This window comes from Protobothrops mucrosquamatus, unplaced genomic scaffold (assembly GCF_001527695.2).
Source record: "Protobothrops mucrosquamatus isolate PMUCROS unplaced genomic scaffold, P.Mucros_1.0 scaffold1269, whole genome shotgun sequence".
Classification (NCBI taxonomy): domain Eukaryota; kingdom Metazoa; phylum Chordata; class Lepidosauria; order Squamata; family Viperidae; genus Protobothrops; species Protobothrops mucrosquamatus.
In genome coordinates this window covers 360,568-367,155 of record NW_015387475.1, presented here as the reverse complement: position 1 = coordinate 367,155, position 6,588 = coordinate 360,568, and positions in this window count along the sequence as shown.

The window sequence follows — 6,588 nt, the reverse complement described above, 5'->3', positions numbered from 1 at the left end:
TTATATGAAAAGGCCATGGAGGAAGAGATTTGGGATATACATATGCATGCCCAAAACACACTTTTCTTTGAAACCTTTTTAGTTAGCTGTTTGGGACCAAGCTGTGGGCTGAGCATCCCGTTTCTATCACACTGCAAAGCGTCACCTTTAACAGCAGACCACACGAGCAGCCAGTAAATTGAGGGGTGGGAAAGCGGAATGAAAGTATTTCCAGATTGCATTTCAATTTTCTTAAATAAAGGGTAACTCATACTTTCCATTAACACCATGATTTTCAAATAGCTTTAGCTCTCCCACTTTCCCTTCTTTTCATTAACTTGCATAAACAACATTGGGGAAGATACAAAGCCTGGATATGAAAAATCCGATATTTTTTTTTTCATATCCCAACACTTTAGATGATTCCATATGGCAGGCTATGCTTCTTCCAAGTATGTGGATATATGGAAGCAATTATAGCCAGAAATAATACAGATTACTTTGCCTCACACGTAGAGGTCCTGCCTGCAATACTAGGAGAAGAAAAGTAGATACAGAATCAAGTTCTTCTATCATACAATGTGCGATGAGGTAGGTACATCTTAAGTCATTACTAAGATACTTTCTAAGAGGTGTAAGGCAGTTTATTCTGGTACTGTGATTCACCATCAATATTGAGTATTGCCTTATTATGTAATGGTGAAGGTGCTGTCCTAGAAATTAGGAGATGGTGATTTCTAGGTCTGCTTTAGGTGTGAAAATAGGCTTGGTGCCTTCAGGATCACTGCTGGACAGCCCAATCCAACTCACAGTGTGTTGCTGTGGGGAAAAAAGGAGACAGGAGTTATTGGCTATGTTCGTTGCCTTGACTCATACTGTACATAGAAAGATGGGATAAAATTGTAATATTGTACAATAACAATATTGTCGACAGGTAGCCTTTGATGTACATCCACAGTTGAGCCCCAAATTTAGGTTGCTAAGCAAGACATTTGTTAAGTGAGTTTTGCCCCGTTTTACGACTTTTCTTGTCATAGTTGTTAAGTGAATCACTGCAGTTGTTAAATTTGTTAAATTAAATGAATCTGGTTTCCACATTGATTTTGCTTGTCAGAAGGTCACAAAAGGTGACCCCATGACCCCAGGACATTACAAGAGTCATAAATATGATTAAGTTGCCAAGGATTTTAATTTTGATCACGTGACCATGGAGATACTGCAATGGTCGTTAAGTGGGAAAAATGGTCATAAGTCACTTTTTTCAGTGCTGTTGTAACTTTGGTCACTAAATGAACTGTTGTAAATCAAGGACTACCTGTATTTGCTATCCTTGGACATAGACAATAGTTACCTTTCATACCATTTAACTCTTGAGGACTTCATGGCTTACCATCTTGATTTGTATCCTGAAAATATCTGCAGCTCCTCCAGGGATTCGCCATCGATTCTCTTGAAACCACTGATCCACCCTATTTGCTGGCTTTGACTTTTACTTCTCTCAACTTTGTCAGCGTAACCTTTTTTTCCCTGTTACTACATAATTCATTCACACCACATGCCCAAATTAGGTGGATTTTTGCTTCCTAATCTTTGCTTCAAAGGAGCATCAGCCTTTATACAGCTAATGGATTCTTTTTTTTTCCCCTTGCAGTTTATACTACTCTTAGTAACCATCTTCAAATCAAAGACATCTGTCAACAGATCAGTTTTCACCAACTTAGCCGTATAAAAGGAATATAGAGTGATAAGTATTTTCAAGCTTCCTTCAATCCCAAGAGATTTTTTTTCCTAAAGCATGTCATCACAAGGACTGATTTGATAAGTGATAGATAGATAGATAGATAGATAGATAGATAGATAGATAGATAGATAGATAGATAGATAGATAGATAGATAGATACACATTAATAAAGACATGACAGAGTGGCAATGTTATTTCCATTTCAACCATTGCTGATGTTTATATTCTAATATAATCACTGTTGACAGTCTTACGCATGAAAGGAGAAATGTACTCCAGATGTGATTGAGGAAAGAGAATTAGATTTGCAAGGAAGCAAATATCCCAGAGGGGATGATCTTCGTCACAGTGTTGGGATTTCTACTGTTATTGCTTGCCAATTTCAACACGGATGTAACAGAGTGGGTGGGTGGATGGGTAGGTGGGAGGGAAGCTTTGTGAATCATTCATCTTCTGGTTTGCTCAAGGTTGTTTTTTTTCTTCCTTGTCAGAGGCAAACTACTCCAGGGGAAAAATACGACATCTACATTTTACTGATGTAAGATTTATACTAGATTGGCCAGCTGTTTCTCTTCCTATAAACTGGTACTCTGGATTCTAGAGCATCATAATATTACAGGTATACCAGAGAACACTGAAGATGCCATCATTAAAAAATAGCCAGTTTTTGCACAGCTTCCATTACCTGAGGAATAATTATGACTGCCTAGTGATTCAGAACCAGCTTTTTAAGTATATATATATACACATTAATTTTACTATTCCTTGATTTACTGGAAAATACCATGTGCTCAGAGGCTGTGCTTTGTCAGGATTCTTCCCAGAAGGGCAAACTGGGAGCAGAGAACAGGCATAGACAAGAAAGTCTGATAAGGAATGTTTATTTATTTAATTTATATAGCTGCCCATCTCACATTATTATCTCATAACTCCATGGGTGGCTCACATTAGTAAAAACAATCACATAACAGAACAAATAAGCAAAATATATAAATCAGTAACAATTACGCTAACCCACTTAAAAACCCAATTAAAATGCTAATTAAAAACCCAAATTAAAACTGAGAAACATAAAAAGCAGACAAGTAAAAGTCATGGATCAGTCAGCACAGTCATCTGGCAGACTCCAAACCATAACTAGATCTCCAGTCATGTTCACACAACCATGTCTTTAGCACCTTTTGAAAGACACGAAGGGTAGGGGCCAATCTAACTGTAACTGAGGAGAGGCAGTCCCCCAAATAAACCAGGCCCATGTAGGACTTATGAGTTATTACTTGCAAATTGAAGTGAACCTGGAAGCAAACTAGTAATCACGGCAACTCATGGGGCAGAGTTGTGATGTGTGCTTATCTTGGAACACATGTAACTGTTCCCTCTGCTGCATTTTTCACCAGCTGAAGCTGGTGAAAAACAGTCTTCAGGGGCAGCTCCATGTTGTTCCAGTGATCTATTTGGGAGGAGACCAGGGCATGAGTTGCTGAGAACAGAATCTTTTGGTCAAGAATGGGTGCTACTGGTGCACACCATGAAGTTGTGCAAATCGTCCTGGTCATGACTGCCACCTACTCTTCAAGCAGGAGTTGTGAGTCCCAGATTGTGCATAGAATTTGTCCGGGATAGTGCAACCCATACAACTTCAAAGATGGTAAGTACCAGGAACCTAAAGGCTCCAAATCTGAAAATTTTGCTAGGGTTCAGTTAAAGCCTGTTCTTCCCCATCTAAATCCCCACAATCTTCAAACACCAAGAAAAGGACAGAAACACCATTATTTAATTTACCAGAGGTAGAGATGTACAATTGAACATCAATAGTGTATTGATGATACTTCACCTCAGGGCAACAGATGACTTCATCCAGCAGCTTCAAGTAGAAGTCAAACAGGAGCAGAGAGAGTACCAAACCCTGTAGTCTGCAAAGCAGGAGCTGAAGGCGGGAACTCTCACAGCTATCAACATCAACTGGAACCGGCCTCAGAGGAAGAACCAACACAATGCGGTGCTGTTCACCGGCAATCCCCATAGCCAGTCTAGAAGGATACCATAGTCAATAGTATCAGAGGCTGCTGAGATATCAAGAAGAGCAAGGATGAGCAACTATTCCATTGTACTCGTGCCAGAGGTCATCCAAAAGCACATCCAATGCAATTTCAGTCCCAAACCAGGCCTGAACTCTCCCTGAAAGGTGTCCAAATAATCCACTTCATTCCAGATCCTTGAAACTGCTGCATGACAACCTTCTCAACAACTTTCCCTGAAAAGAGAAGGTAGGACACTGGACAAACCTGTACAGAATGGGGTCTAGCAATGGTTTAATTTTTAGGTGAGGTTGAACCAAGACTCCTTAAGACAGTGATGGCGAACCTTTTAGAGACTGAGTGCCCAAACTGCAACCCAAAACCCACTTATGCATCGTTGGGTGCCGGGTGGGTGTGGCCCATTGGGTAGGTGTGGCCCATTGGGTGGGCGTGCCTGCGGTGGTAACGACAGAGTGGGTGGGACTAAAAAGTTCAATCAATCAATTCCAACTTTGCAAGATCTTTTTTTGCCCCGCAAGAAGTTGAAATTAACTGATTGATTAAACCTTTTTTTTTTTTTTGCACACGGCCTAAAGCGAAAAGGTTTTATAAAACCCAGCTGAAGGCCTAGGACTGGGGCGACGGCGCGTGTGCCCACAGAGAGGGCTCTGAGTGCCGCCTCTGGCACCCGTGCCATAGGTTCGCCACCACTGCCTTAAGAGATGGAGAATTCCATCTCTCAAGGAAGAATTCATGTTGCCAAGACCGACTCACATGTCACCTTCTAGAAGGCCTTTGCCAACCATGAGTGACATGGATCCAGGAAAAAGGTAACCAAGCTCACGTTACAAGGAGCCTGTTGGCTTTTTCAGGCCCAACAGGTTCAGACTTTTCTCAGATGACATGGCAAGAATGTGCATAGCACCTGTACCAAGGATGGTGTCTAGCTGGAAATGAATCTGAGCAATGTTGTCTGACAGATTCTCTGCAAATTCCTCCACATGGTTTTGTAGATCTAGCCCCAAGTTCTCTCTACCAGGAGGACTTGGATGACCCTAAACAAGGCCACTGGTCAGCTATCTAAGAATACAACGAGGGCAAGGTACTGATGTTTTGCTGCCCGTACTGCAACAAAGCAGGCCTTAATAGTGGCTCCAGTCTAAGCCATCTTTTGACAAGTGTACTTTTTATTGACCTCCAGCAGTGCTCCAGATGCCTCTTCAGTTGTTTCATTTCCCTCAACTCTTTTGTGAACCATAGAGTGAGGGGATCCATGGGAGGAGAGGGGCCTCATCGGTATGTTCTCATCCAAAGCCTCAGATGTCCTCCTATTCCAGGTAATGACCAAGGCCTTAATTGGACTTTGCAGCAAGCAATCAGGAACAACATCCTTTGGAACCCCTCAGGATCTATCAGTTGCTGAATAGGTATTGCCTCCCGGTGGTGATGGTGGTGGTGGAGGGGACAGCACTAGAGAATCCCATTGTTACCAGGGTATGATCTGACCAAGACAAGGGAACCAAAGAGAGCTCCTCCAATTCCAGATCAGATTTCCACTGCTCTGACAAGAAAATCAGATCAGATGTCCATTGTCCCTTATCTTAGATAACCTGGGATAAGGCTATGGCCATGAACTCCTGAGCAGTCTCAGATCCCACCCCCCAGAAAAGGCAGATTGAAGACTCCAGGACTATAAGCCTGGGAAACTCCACTGTCAACCTAGAAATAGAGCCAGGTTGCTCAGGTAGGGAGGTCACTACATAGCAAAGAAGCTGGTGTAGTAGCAACAATCCCAAGTACTCATTACAGGTCAACTTAATTTACAGGGTCTCACATTTGAGTAGCTCCACTGGAAGCTACTATGTTATTGTAGAAAAGCTACAAAGCCAACACAATGCTAGTAACTGCTGTATATCAAAAGCAAATCCTGTATATAATGAACGTTGGTTTGTGTACCTACTTCTTAGAAGGGAAGGTTCACCATTTTGGCTCACTGGCAAAATGAGATACTTCAAACTGCCCTTAATGCATCCTCAAACATGTATGACTTGAGCTACCAGATCTGGAATACAAAAGTCTGAGGGAAAAAAGCCTATATTGCAACAGAAATGGAAAAACAGCATGGGACCTGAAGCCATAAGAATCAAGCTATAAAGACAAGGAAGGAAAAACTGTCCAGTTGCCTTTTGGGGGGAAAAAGCACCCTTGGGACAAACAGGAAGAAAACTGAAATTCCTGAGTCTTAATTTTTTTTAAAATTGTATCAAACAAGATACTTTCCTCCTCCTCCTCCTCCTCCTCCTCCTCCTCCTCCTCCTCCCTAAGAGAAGAGACGTGGGAGGCAGAATCAGCAATACTAGATGAAGAATCTGATTTCAAAGTGGGCTGATGCTGAAAGTGGATGCAGACTTTTTTTTCTTTCTTTTTTGCTTTTAGCTGTCTAGAGGAAAGAGATCACCTTCTCAAATTCTGGGGGTTGTGAAAGGAGAACTGAGAGGTGGAAGAAAAGTGTCTTTGCTCATCTTATTATTGAAATAAATTTTTTGAAGCAAAGTGGTCTAGTGCTAAAGTAATTGACAAATCCTGACAGTTTTTGTTCTATTCCTCTGTGTGTCATGTTGAATTACAGCTTACTTAATAAAGAGTATCCCATAATGTACTTTTCTCCCATCTAATGATCTTCAGACATGCTGAGTTTGTAATTCCTTCACTGATCAGCCAGCATGAACTAGAAATTTGCAGGCATGTAGTCCCAACAGCTAGAATGTACCAGGTTGGGGAAAGCTACAATAACAGATCTCATATGCACAATTCAAACAAGGCTAAACCCTCTTGAGGCTTTGATGCTAT